At 48.1% G+C, this 14,027-nt stretch overlaps 1 pseudogene; it reads right to left on the bottom strand.

The window, feature by feature from the left end:
• Positions 1 to 14,027, bottom strand: part of LOC141271448 (uncharacterized) — a 305,103-nt pseudogene that overhangs the window by 241,472 nt on the left and 49,604 nt on the right.

Below are 14,027 nucleotides of genomic sequence, written 5' to 3'. Positions count from 1 at the left end.
CCCTTTGAAATGAATAACTACAATCATTACAATAACTTTCCTATAACCACTAATAAGCTTCTTATACCTCTCACCTGGAATTTTTGACCACGCTTCTTTTGCAAACTACTACAGGTCTCTCATATTTGAAGTTTGCCTTCTCCTAACAGCAATTTTAAGATCTCTCCACAAATGTTCAATGGGATTTAGATCCAGACTCATTGCTGGCCACTTCAGAGCTCTCCAGCACTTTGTTTCCATCCATTTTGGGAGCTTTGTGAAGTATTGGGTCCTTTTTTCTGCAGGAAGCCCCTTGTCCTAGGACTCAAACCCAGCTTTCTGACATTGGATGCTACATTGCGACCCAAAATCCTTTGGTAATCTTCAGATTTCATGATCATGATGCCTTGCACAAAGTCAAGGCACCCAGTACCAGAGGCTCAAAACATCTTTGAACCTCCATCATATTTGACTGTAGGTACTGTGTTCTTTTCTTTGTAGGCCTCATTCCATTTTTGGTAAACACTAGAATGATGTGCTTCACCAAAAAGCTCTATCTTGGTCTCATATGTTTTGAAAAATATTAAAAAATACAAAAAATTCAAATCAACCCCTTTTGCCCCATTCAAAATAAAGCAATAAAAGAAAAAAAGAAAAAATACACATATTTGTGTTACGGATTCGGGTGGCGGAACCTCGGATTCGGGTGCTGCGGTGCAAGGAGGGACCAGAGGGGCGTGACTAAGTATCTACTCGGCCTGACCAAGGTCGCACGGCGGCTCAGTCGACTCTGTGAACCAGGGAGGGACCAAGCAGAGGGACCAGGTGCCACTCTGGGACCGACCTTGTATGAGAGCAGGTGACTCCCACGGGTCAGAAGGCAGGAGCTGACCGGTACAGCGGAAGAGCACGGCAGGCAGGCTGACAGGTGGTCCGGGTAGACAGGCAGTCTGATTCGGCTGGTAGCCAGACAGGTGCTCCGGGTAGGCAAGCTGGCGGGCACAACAGGCAACAGGCAGGTGCTTCCAGGCAAGCGGGCACGGCAGGTAACAGGCAGGTGCTTCCAGATAAGCAGGCTGGCGGGCACGGCAGGTAACAGGCAGGTGCTTCCAGTTCAGCAGGCGGGCAGAGCCTATAGACAGACTGGCAGACTGGACTGTAGGCAGACTGTCGGGCTGGAAAGTAGTCAGACTGGCGGACTGGACTGAAGAACAGACTGGCGGACAGGATTGACTTGCAGAGGACCTGAGGGCTGAAGCAAAGTAAGTGTAACAGAGCAACAACCTTGCATGGGCACCTCCATATTGGAGGAGGTGCCTTTTATAGAGAAAGTCCTCCGGCCATTGGTCGGGGACATTTTAGGACAGTGCCAGGGAAGCTGCGTGCACCAGCAGCAGCAGCAGGGAGGCCGGTAGACGCCGGAGCAGGTCTGCGGCGTTAGGGGAGATGGCGTCTCTGCCTGCCTGGGGGCAGAGACGCTGATGCTACAGTACCCCCCCCTTTACGCCCCCTCTTTTTTAGGCCAGCAAGAAATTCTTTAAGAAGAAGAGGGGCATGGATGTTCTCCCTGGGTTCCCAAGACCTATCCTCCAGGCCAAATCCCTTCCAATCCACCAGAAAAAAGTTTTTTAGTCTTACCCTTTTGGTGGCCAAAATGTTCTCTACCTCATAGACGTCCTGAGCGGAGACAGGCGCTGGAGTGGTACCTGGATCATCAGAAAAAGAATTAAGAACAACTGGTTTGAGGAGAGATACGTGGAAGGAGTTGGGAATCCGTAAGGTGGCCGGGAGTTTTAGCTTATAAGCCACGGGATTGATTTGCTTGAGAAGCTCAAACGGACCGATGAACCGCGGACCCAACTTATACAATGGTATTTTGAGCCGAACATGTTTGAAGGAGAGCCAGACCCTGTCTCCCGGACGAAATTGAGGTGGATCCAGACGTCTCTTATCGGCATGTTTCTTCATCCGCTGAGAGGACAGAAGAAGTGTGGATCTAGTGTTCTCCCAAATAGTAGAAAATTCACTGACCAGAGACTCCGTGGCAGGATTGTCCACAGAAGCGGAGATGAGAAATGGAATCCGGGGGTGTTGGCCGTAGACCACAAAGAACGGGGATTTGGAAGAAGACTCATTCTCATGGTTGTTATAGGAGAACTCGGCCCAGGGCAGGAGCTCAACCCAATCATTATAGTGAGCATTGACGAAATGCCGGAGAAAGCTGGTGAGGACCTGGTTGATACATTCCACTTGACCATTGGACTGGGGATGATAAGCAGAGGAGAAATCCAGAGTGACATCCAGCAGCTTACACGTAGCTCTCCAGCAGCGCGAAGTGAACTGAACCCCGCGATCAGACACAATGTGGAGGGAAGGCCGTGGAGATAAAAAATGTGATGGATGAAGTCCTTAGCCAGCTCAGATGCGGATGGGAGACCAGGCAGAGGGATGAAGTGGACCGTTTTAGAAAAGCGGTCAGCGACCACCCAAATGTCCGTACAAGTGGCAGAAACAGGGAAATCTGTAACAAAGTCCATAGCTATGTGTTGCCACGGGCGGAAGGTACGGGTAAAGGCAGGAGACGGCCGACGGGAAGATGCCTGGGAACTTTGTTACGGGCACAGGAGGAACAAGCCGTGACAAAAGCCGCAACATCCTTGTGTAGAAAGGGCCACCAGTAATGCCGGGCGATTAGCAGGAAGGTCTTCTTCTGGCCTGCATGGCCGGCTAGTTTGGACGAATGACCCCAGAGAAGAACTTTCTTACGATCCAGAACAGCTACAAAAGTCTTACCGGGTGGAAGACAAGACAGGTCAAACGGGGCCACAGTCATTACTCTGGAGAGGTCGATGATATGCAGAGGCTCCTCCTCTTGGTCAGAGGACAGGAATGAGCGGGATAGAGAGTCGGCTTTAATGTTCTTGTCCGCAGGGCGGTAATGTAAAGTAAAGCAGAATCGGGCAAAGAATAGAGACCACCGGGCCTGACGTGGATTGAGTCTCTAGGCGTTTTGTAAATAGGCCAGGTTTTTGTGGTCTGTGTAGATGATTACCGGGTGCAGAGCCCCTTCCAGCAGGAAGCGCCACTCCACCAGCGCCAATTTGATGGCAAGCAGCTCACGATCTCCTATGGAGTAGTTGCGCTCGGATGAGGAGAAGAGCTTGGAGAAGAAGCCGCAGGTTACCATTCTTCCGGATGGGGATTTCTGGGTGAGCTCCGGGGGAGGAAGCATCAAGCTCCAGGAAGAACTGCTTGTTGCAATCCGGACGGTGCAGCACAGGGGCGGTGGAGAAGGCTTGTTTTAGGGAGACGAAGGCCTCCTCCTCTTCGGAAGTCCATTCCTTGGGATTTGCTCCCTTACGGGTGAGCGCGGAGATGGGAGCGGTCCGTGAGGAGAAATGAGGGATAAAGAGGCAGTAATAATTTGCGAAGCCCAGGAATCGCTGAATCGCCTTCAACCCCTCCGGTCGGGGCCATTTTAAGACGGCAGAAACCTTCTCGGGATCCATCCGAAGAACAGTCTCGGAGATAATATATCCCAGGAACGGAAGGGAAGTCTGCTCGAAGAGACATTTCTCAAATTTTGCATACAGACGATTCTGCCGGAGCCTTAGCAGAACCTGACGAACATTCCTCCAGTGTGTGGGCAGATCCGGAGAGAAGACCAAGATATCGTCCAGGTACACCACTAGAATACAAGAGATCTCGGAAGATGTCGTTAACCAGCTCCTGGAAGACGGCTGGAGCATTACAGAGACCAAAGGGCATCACATAGTATTCATAGTGACCGTCCTGGGTGTTGAATGCCGTCTTCCACTCGTCTCCCTGGCTAATCCAGACCAAATTGTACGCCCCACGAAGATCGAGCTTGGTGAAGATCCTCGCGCCTTTAAGGCGGTCGAACAGATGAGAGGCAGGGGGTACTTATTCTTGATGGTAATCTGGTTTAGGCCCCTGTAGTCGATACACGGCCGTAGTGAGCCGTCTTTCTTTTTAACGAAGAAGAATCCTGCTCCAGCTGGGAAAGTAGATTTCTGAATGAATCTCCTAGCAAGATTCTCCTCAATGTACTCAGACATGGCCCGGGTCTCAGCCAGCGACAACGGGTAGATACGCCCGCGGGGAGGAGAAGCACCGGGTACCAGGTCGATTGGGCAATCATACGCCCTATGGGGTGGTAGAGTCTCAGCCTCCTTCTTGTCAAAGATGTCCACATAGGACCAGTAGGGTGCCGGCAGACCAGGTAGATTAGCCGGAGAAGACGGAGGTCGAGATGGATGAACCGGAACCCAGCATGTCTCATGGCAATCCTGCCCCCAACGGAGTACATCACCAGATCGCCAATTCAGGATGGGTTCATTTCTCTGTTGCCATGGTAGACCTAGCAATAGGGAGTGAGAGAGTCCGGATAGCACATGAAAGGAGATCCTCTTCGAGTGCAGCATTCCCACCTGAAGGGTTACTGGCTCTGTGACGAGCAAGATGGTCTCCGGAAGGAGTCTCCCATCCACGGAAGCAACTGCCAATGGTTCGGCCAGACGTTTGGTAGGAATCTGATACCGCTCCACAAGGGCCTGAGAAATGAGATTCCCAGCGGCTCCAGAACCCAGGTGGGCAGTCTCAAAGAAGCAGGTCTCACCACTGGAAATAGAAATGGAAAAGGCAAGGACGGAGAGCATTTACTGTAGCCTAGGACGACCTCTCCAAGCGGTCCTAGACACTGGAGTTTCCTGGCTTCACCGGACAGGAACGGATCAGATGCTCCTATTGCCACAGTAGAAGCAGCTCCCCTCGGCTCAGCGGGTCTCTTGGCGAGACTTGACCATCTTGGTCTGGTCAATTTGCATGGGTTCGGGCGAGCGTGACCGGGGAATTGCTGGTTGGGAGGCAGGTTTCTGGAATACTGGAGCGAGATGAGGAAATCTTCTCTCTCGGGTAGTCTCCTTAACTCGTTCCACGAAACAGATGTCAATCCAGGTAGCTAGTGACACCAGGTCGTCCAGGGTGGAAAAGATGTCACGACCGGCTAGCTCATCCTTGATCCGTCCCCTCTCTCCCATAGAGGGTTTAGCCATGCCAATGCTTCCCCGGTGAGGTGAGACATGTTGAACGCCACCTTGGACCGGTCGGAGGGAAACTGATGTGCCTGGAGTTCAAAGTGCAGCGTGCACTGGTTTAGAAAACCCTGACATAAGACGGGGTCACAGGCAAAACGTGGAGGCACAGAGAGCCGGGGACCAGGGCGGGATGCCATGACACTAGTAGGCTGAGACGCTGCCGGAGCGGGTGCCGCTCGGCTTGAGACGGACACAGGTGGGATGGACAGCGTGTCCAGGCGGGAGTTGACAGACCGCAGGTAGGTCAGGATAGTTTCCTGTTGGGATCTCTGACGAGAAACCTCCTGGTACAGGTCAGAAAACGAAGGAGCCTGGGAGGCACCGGGTTCCATGGCCCGTGCAAACTGTTATGGATCCGGGTGGTGGAACCTCTGTGCTGCGGTGCAAGGAGGGACCAGAGGGGCATGACTAAGTATCTACTCAGCCTGACCAAGGTCGCACGGCGGCTCAGTCGACTCCGTGAACAAGGGAGGGACCGAGCAGAGGCACCAGGTCCCACTCTGGGACCAACCTTGTATGAGAGCAGGTGACTCCTACGGGTCAGAAGGCAGGAGCTGACCGGTACAGCGGAAGAGCACGGCAGGCAGGCTGACAGGTGGTCCGGGAAGACAGGCAGGCTGATTCGGCTGGTAGCCAGACAGGTGATCCGGGTAGGCAAGCTGACGGGCACAACAGGTAACAGGCAGGTGCTTTCAGGTAAGCAGACAAGCGGACACGGCAGGTGCTTCCAGATAAGCAGGCTGGCACAGCCCATAGACAGACTGGCGGACTGGACTGTAGGCAGACTGTCGGGCTGGAAAGTAGTCAGACTGGTGGACTGGACTGAAGAACAGACTGGCGGACAGGACTGATTTGCAGAGGACCTGAGGGCTGAAGCAAAGTAAGTATAATAGAGCAACAACCTTGCACGGGCACCTCCATATTGGAGGAGGTTCCTTTTATAGAGAAAGTCCTTCGGCCATTGGTCGGGGACTTTTTAGGATGGCGCGCGGCCCCTTTAAGAAGGAGGGAGCGCGTGCCCTAAGCACAGTGCCTGGGAAGCTGCGTGCACCAGCAGCAGCAGGAAGACGCCGGAGCAGGACCGCGGTTAGGGGAGACGGCGTCTCTGCCTGGCAGGGGGCAGAGACGCCGATGCTACAATTTGGTATTATCGAGTTCAGAAACCCCTGAGCTATCAAAATGTAAAAATAATGAATCTGATCGGTAAATGGCGTAACAAGAAAAATAATCAAAACGTCACAATTAGGTTTTTTTTGGTCGCTGCAACATTGCAATAAAATTAAAATGCAATAACAGGCGATCAAAAAATGGTATCTACCCCAAAATGGTACCAATAAAAATGATAGCTCGTCATGCAAAAAATAAGCTCTCCCCCAGCCCCAGGTCATGAAAAGTGAAAACGCTACGAGTCTCAGAAAATGGTGCCATTTTTTTTTTAACAAATTTAGAATTTTTTTTCACCACTTAAATAAAATATAAACTATACATGTTTGGTATCTACAAACTCGTAATGACCTGAAGAATCGTAATGGCAGGTTAGTTTTAGCATTTAATGAACGTAGTAAAAAAAATTATTGTGGAATACACAATATGGTAAAACCAATGGTGTTTTTTTCAAAAGTACAACTCATCCCACAAACACAAGCCATATTGTCCTAAAAATTAAAAAGTTATGGCTCTGGGAAGAGGGGGAGCAAAAAACGAAAAAGCAAAAATGAAAAATAGTCTGGGTGTGAAGGGGTTAAGCTTCCTTGTTGTCCTTTGCAAATTATGAATATTGGGTTTTTTATGAACAGTGTAGGTGTGACTGATATGAGAGACATATTTTCGATGAAGTGTCGAATGTAGCACATTGTTATTGTCCATCTGCCAGCCGGTCCTCAGAGGATCTTGCCCCATCTGCCAGCACCCGGACTGCATCTGACTCCTGCCGGTGCTTTAACTGCCACCGACCTGGACCACCTGCACATGCCCCCTGAGGAAGCAGGGTGAAACTGGCATCAGGGCTCCGGACATCACTAGGCAGGCTTCTTTTGCACAGAAATGCATGATCTATTGTCCATCACTTGCTGTTTACACTTATATACTTATTATGACTGTAGAACCTATCCATAGGTGTGCATTATTTATTACTTTAGTGTCAAGTATTCCACAGCAACGACACCGGGGAGATCACGCAATATCTCGCCATTGCCGTCACTCTGTCAGGATTTCATCAGGGATCCTGGAGCACACAGCCCCCACTACTCACTACGGAGGTATCGGCAAGCAGCCAGTGAGCGTATGGAGTCAGACCTCTGGATTCCAACACATGGAATATGTGTTTACACCCTCCGTACGGTCACTGTCAGCTTCACGATAGCCCGATTATTAATATACTTAATAAACTTACTATACGATCACTGAGACGATTCAATATAGCTGGAGGGGGGCTCTCCTCTGATTTGATTGTTATTGAACAGGATCTGTTGCATATAATAACTACATACTCCTGCAATGAATGCTACTCCAACCTCAGCAGACTATTTTATGCTGAAGGGAGAGACTTGCCCACACCCCTTATGCCTACATTACAGGGGCTGGGCTCCACCCTTCATGTTTTTATGAAAAACGCTAACTTCTGCGATAACTTATAGCTCGTTGATCGCAGAAGCTTGGAAACGACGCCATATTTTCCGTTATGATTTTACCTTCATTTAGATACCACTCATGGTGTAGTTGCAATCTGCTATTTTGTTACTTTTGTGCCATAACCCCCGGGAGGGGCTTACAGCTATAGAAAAATAAGCATATCGTTCCTTAGCTGACCCTGTCATTAAAAATATGGGTCCCATCATTATCAGAAATATGGAATTTACAATATTCAATATTTTGTGTCGGTGCCCAAAAGTCTGGAGACTTTGATTAAACTCCCTTTGAAGTCCTGGGAATGAAATTTCAACATTTATCTGTAGATTTATCGCAAGCCTGTGTCTAATTGTCGCCTGCCGCTGCCAGGGGAAATTCACTCGCATTTTAAGTAGGTTGGTGGCACCTCTTTTGCCAGCATTTGTTTACAAGGCCTTACTCATGAGTGTGTTAATTGGGTTTTTGTGCTGAGATTTACATGGAGACAGCTCTTGTACTGACAAATGGTGGATTGCTAGCTCTTCTCTTGTGACAAAAGGTGGATAAGGGAGGGGTGAGAGGGGCTTCAGAGTTTTGGGAGAAATTGTCAATATTTTCTCAATATTTCCCTGACATTTAGCATTTTTCCCTTCATGTAATATGGTCATATAGTTCTGCACAGCGTTGCTCCCCTTGTACAATACATTCTGAATCTCTTGGATTGTAGTTTTATATTTACACTTTTATATTATGTTCATCCTGGACTATACTAATTTTTCTAGTATGGTAACTTACATATAGCTCTATTAGGCCCATATACCTTTATATTTATACACAAATAAACAGTAAATATGCTTATTTTGGGTACCACTATTAGTCTTACTATGTACTAGAGGTTTCCTAATATTAGTCCTTGTGGTTCCATGATCTACTAGTTGTGGGGATTACCTTTATTCCTCTTTCCCTTAGTTTCTAGATTTTTGATATGTATTTGAATTATTCATAGCATTGATTCACCATATTTTGTATCAATAAGGCTGCGTGCCCACGATGCATTTTTCATGCGTTTCCGCTGCGGCATTTCCGCAGTGGAAACGCATCAAAAACGCTTTGTAATCTGCACCACATGGTCCTCAATGGCATTCCGCAATGTCAATGCACATGCTGCGGATTATTCCGCAGCGTTTCTGCGGCGCTCAAAAATCCGCAGCATGTTCATTAATTTTGTGGAAGCGCAGCGGAATTGCCGCCATTGACTTGCATTGAGACGCATATAATCCGTGTCTGTACATTTGTACACGCGGATTATATGCGTTTCAATGTGCGGATGGTACCCAGTTCTGGAGGAGAGAAGACTCTCATCCAGACCTGGGTACCATTGTACCTGTGAAAAAAAGAATAAAATAATAAATAAAGTTTATATTTGCCTTCTCGCGGGCCGGCTGGCAGCGCTTATCTTCCAGGACCTGAGATGACGTCGCGGTCATGTGACCGCAGGCTGTCCCGCGATATACCGGCAACCCGGAAGGAGCGCGACAACACACGCGGCAGCACACGCGGCGGGGGATCGGTAAGTATAGCTTTATTTTTTACGGTCACACTATATAAATCCATGCTGTTTGCATGGATTGATATAGTGTGACCTAGTTGTCAAGCACTTTCCAAGTGATGCTATCGCCTGGAAAGTGCTTGTAGTCCGCATGCGTAAACGCATGCATAAACGCATGTGAATACGCATGTGAATACGCGTGTATTCTGCAGGAAAAACTCATGCACAATCTGCATGCGTTTTTTCTGGCAAGGGAGATGCAGAAACACTGCAGAAATTTTCTGCTTTATTTCTGCATCGTGGGCACATAGCCTAATTGTCCTTCTGCAGGCATTTATGTGGTTACTATGAAGCATCTACCTATTGTATTCCTTGTGTAGGCAACTTTGCTTTTTTATTGTTGTACATTTTTTTAAATGTTTTCATTAATAAATGGTGTTGTTATATTTTCTGAATAGTCGTTGCACCATTTTTTAACTCTCATGACTAGTGTCAATGTGGATTTTCTGCTTCTTATATTAGTACCACCCGCCCGGAGAGGCAGAAGAAGAACCCACATCCGAGGCCGAGGGGCCTAATGCAGCTGTTTTTCTTGTGGAAGGGCCTGTGGAAACCTGCAGTCAGTTACTGTGGACGACACAGTCACTGCGGGGCTCAAGGAAACCACTGAAAGAACCGTTATCAGCCCTGAATTGGTGTCCCCTGAAGAACTTATCCCTGGGAAGACTCTGATTGCCACTGGGATTAGGGGTGTTCACCGACTTTGCTGATGAACCAGATTTTCCTAGATTGGGGTACCAGGAGCGAGTTGAGGAAAGTGGGGGTGTCAGAGAACCTTCCCACAAATGTTTTATTAGGGACCGATCTGGGATGGTTGGTCGCTCAATATGTCACTGATCTGGTGATTCAGAGGTTGATAATGTGGATGTCAATGTTTGGCATGATGATGATGTATTTCATTGTATATGAGAAGTTAGCCATACCATGCAGCAAGTAGATGCTGCTGAGGATCCACTAAAAGGAGTGAGAATCAGTGCTAAGGGCGATGAGGACAGGCACAAGGACCAGGAAGATGGTCTCGTGCAGCTGACCAGTGTCATGACCGGGAAGCCTGTGCCATTCCTGTGTGTAGCATTTCCGATGAGGCGAGCCTGAAGTCCTGCTGGATTTGCAGGTCGCAGCACGGGAAGGAGGGTTGATTGAGGATGCAGAATTCAACCCGCAGGTATCCATGGACCAGAAGTCCCAGCTGCAGGAGGACACAGGGAGACACCCCCCAATCCAGCAACCTGCATACAGTTACTCCCAAGAAGTACAAAAAGACATCAAAAGGGAGATAGATGAAATGCTATGCCTGGGGGTGATCCAAAAGTGTGTGGGTCTCATCTGTAGTCTTGGTTCTGGAAAAGGACTGGACAACCCGGTTCTGCGTGGACTACAAGAGGCTAAATACCATCACAGCCCCTGTTGCGTACCCAATGCCACGCATCAATGAGCTGCTGGATCGCTTAGCCAGTGCCCGTTATTTGACAATCTTGGACTTGAGTCGGGGGGTAGGCAGATTCCTATGTCCAAGGAGACAAAAGAGAGGTCGGCCTTTATCACCCCATTTGGGGTGCCGTTTGGCAAGAGAAATGCTTCTGCAACTTTCCAGCTGCTCGAGGGACTAGATGGGCTTGCTGTCACTTATCTGGACGACATTGCCGTCTTCTGTCACACCTGGGAGTAACACCTGGGGCACGTGTTCAGGCAGAACTAGGGCTTTGGTTTGACTATAAAGCTAGGAAATGGCAAATAGGCATGCAGTGCCTCGGTCACCGAATGGATGGCGGAACTCTGAATCCTATCACATCCTTGGCTACCACCAAGAAGCAAGTATTGTCCTTCTTGAATACAACAGGGTAGTATAGGAAGTTTGTCTTCAACTCTCGTGCCCTTGCCAAGCCTCTTATGGACCTCACAAAAAAGAAGCTACCTCAAACAGTCAACTAGACGGCTGACTGTGAGCAGTCCTTCACAGCAATGAAAGCCACCCTTGCCAGTTCCCCTGTTCTACAAGCCACGGACATAGCTTCAATGCCTTCATCTTGCAGGAACTACTGACACACTCCAGCCACATGAGGTCTGGCATTGTCCTGCATTAGGAGGAACCCAGGGCCAACCGCACCAGCATATGGTCTAACGAGGGGTCTGAGGATCTCATCTCGGTACATAATGGCAGTCAGGCTACCTCTGGCGAGCACATGGAGGGCTGTGCGGCCCTCCAAAGAAATGCCACCCCACACCATTACTGACCCACTGCCAAACCGGTCATGCTGAAGGATGTTGCAGGCAGCAAATCGCTCTCCACGGTGTCTCCAGACTCTGTCACGTCTGTCACATGTGCTCAGTGTGAACCTGCTTTCATCTGTGAAGAGCACAGGGCGCCAGTGGCGACTTTGCCAATCCTGGTGTTCTGTGGCAAGTGCCAAGCGTCCTGCACGGTGTTGGGCTGTGAGCACAACCCCCATGTCGGGCCCTCATACCACCCTCATGGAGTCGGTTTCTAACCGTTTGTGCAGACACATTCACATTTGTGGCCAGCTGGAGATCATTTTGCAGGGCTCTGGCAGTGCTCCTCCTGTTCCTCCTTGCACAAGGGAGGTAACGGTCCTGCTGCTGCTGGGTTGTTGCCCTCCTATGGCTCCCTCCGCATCTCCTGGTTTCTGCTCCATGCTCTGGACACTGTGCTGACAGACACAGCTACCCTTCTTGCCACAGCTCACACTGATGTGCCATCCTGGATGAACTGCACTACCTGAGCAACTTCTGTGGGTTGTACTGTAGACACCGCCTCATGCTACTGTACCTCTATGGGTGAGAGCAATGACAAAATGAAAAAGTGACCAAAACAACAGCCAAAAAGGATGAGAAGAGAGAAATGGTCTGTGGTCACCACCTGCAGAACCACTCCTTTATAGGGGTACCTTGCTAATTGCCGATCATTTCTACCAGTTGTCTGTTCCATTTGCACAACAGCAGAAGAAATTGATTCACAATCAGTGTTGCTTCATAACTGGACAGGTAGATTTCACAGAAGTGTTATTGACTTGGAGTTACATTGTGTTGTTTAAGTGTTCCCTTTATTTTTTTGGAGCAGTGTATTATATGTGTTATCATTCAAGAGGTCCATCAGCATCCTTATATAATCTACAACATTCTTTAAAACAATATTGCCCACTTTATCAAATGGATTATGAGTTTATTGTTGTCCTGTAAATCTTTTAAGGCACTGAGTTCTTTGAATTTAAATTGCCTGATTGCCTTTTGGCTTTGCTTTTGGTATTTGATAATTTTTTAAGGTCACTCATGTTAACAAAAGTATCGATGTTCTGATACTGTGAGAAGAGGGGAGTGCTTTTGCTCTTGGGTTTAATACCTATCAATCGCACTGTGTTCTTTTAAACTTAATGCACTTATTATCAAACAACATAATAAAAGTTAAATTTTAATTTAGGTCTTTAGCTTAAGGGTATGTGCACACGATGCAGAAATGAAGCAGAAAATTTCTGCATCATTTCTGCATCTCCCTGGCAGAAAAAACGCATGCAGATTGTGCATGCGTTTTTCCTGCAGAATACATGCGGATCCACATGCAGATTCACATGCGTTTCCGCATGCAGATTGACAAGCGCTTTCCAGGCGATGTTAGCATCACCTGGAAAGTGCTTGATAACTAGGTCACACTATATAAATCCATGCAAACAGCATGGATTTATACAGTGTGAACCGAGAGAGTGTATATACTTACCTCCGATGGCCCCCGGTGTCCCGCTCAATCTGTTCTCCCTCGCCGGCAACTTTGAATTGAAAGACCTGCCGACGTCAGCGTCACGTGACCCGTCACATGACTCTGACGTCACCGCAGGTCCTACAACTCACTGCAAGTGCCGGGAACCAAGCGGGAGCGCTGTGCGGGCCGACAGATGGTAAGAATACATTTATTTTTTATTTTATTCTTCTTTTACAGCTTTTTTAATGGTACCTGGGTGTGGATGAGACTCTCCTCTCCTCCACACCCGGGTACCATCCGCACATTAGAACGCACCAATTACGCAAGTACAGATGCTGTCTTGCGGAATTGGCGCGTTCTAATGCAAGTCAATGGCGGCGAAATCGCCGCGTTTCCGCAAAATTAATTGACATGCTGCGGATTTTTGACCGCAGCGTTAACGCTGCGGAAAAATCCGCATCATGGGCACAGCACATGCGGATTTCCATTGGGGAACATTGCTTCCCTTCTACCATGCGTTTTTCATGCGTTTCCGCGGCGTTTACGCAACTGCAAAAACGCCGCGGAAACGCATGAAATACGCATCGTGTGAACACAGCCTAAGGCTACTTTTTTGGTTTAGGCAATTTGTATTGATTAACACCAAGAAGCGGCACATAGTTGTATAAGAAGACTAAATATCAATATTAACCCTGCTGTTCTGTTCGTATTGGCTATATATTTGTACTGTTTGGGTCAATATGACCCGACTTATTAAATCTGTTATTTTGACATTTAGCTACTCTGAGCGTATTATTTGAATACAAGTTGCATTATTTAACTGCATGGTTGGTCAAAAAAATGAAAATCCAAACTTCAGTTTGCTTTATTTCCTTTACCAAAAGGTTGTACATATTCTCTTATATTCAGGCATTCTTACATTCTGCACAGAAATAACTCACATGTGCTTTACATAAATATTTACTACAGTTAGAACATGTAATATTTGTTTTGTTATCACATG

This window comes from Phyllobates terribilis, unplaced genomic scaffold (genome assembly GCF_046119375.1).
Source record: "Phyllobates terribilis strain yellow unplaced genomic scaffold, ASM4611937v1 Scaffold_5__5_contigs__length_657084704, whole genome shotgun sequence".
In the NCBI taxonomy this organism is placed as follows: domain Eukaryota; kingdom Metazoa; phylum Chordata; class Amphibia; order Anura; family Dendrobatidae; genus Phyllobates; species Phyllobates terribilis.
The sequence above is the reverse complement of the archived record's forward strand: the minus strand, read 5'-3'. Positions and strand labels throughout refer to the sequence as shown.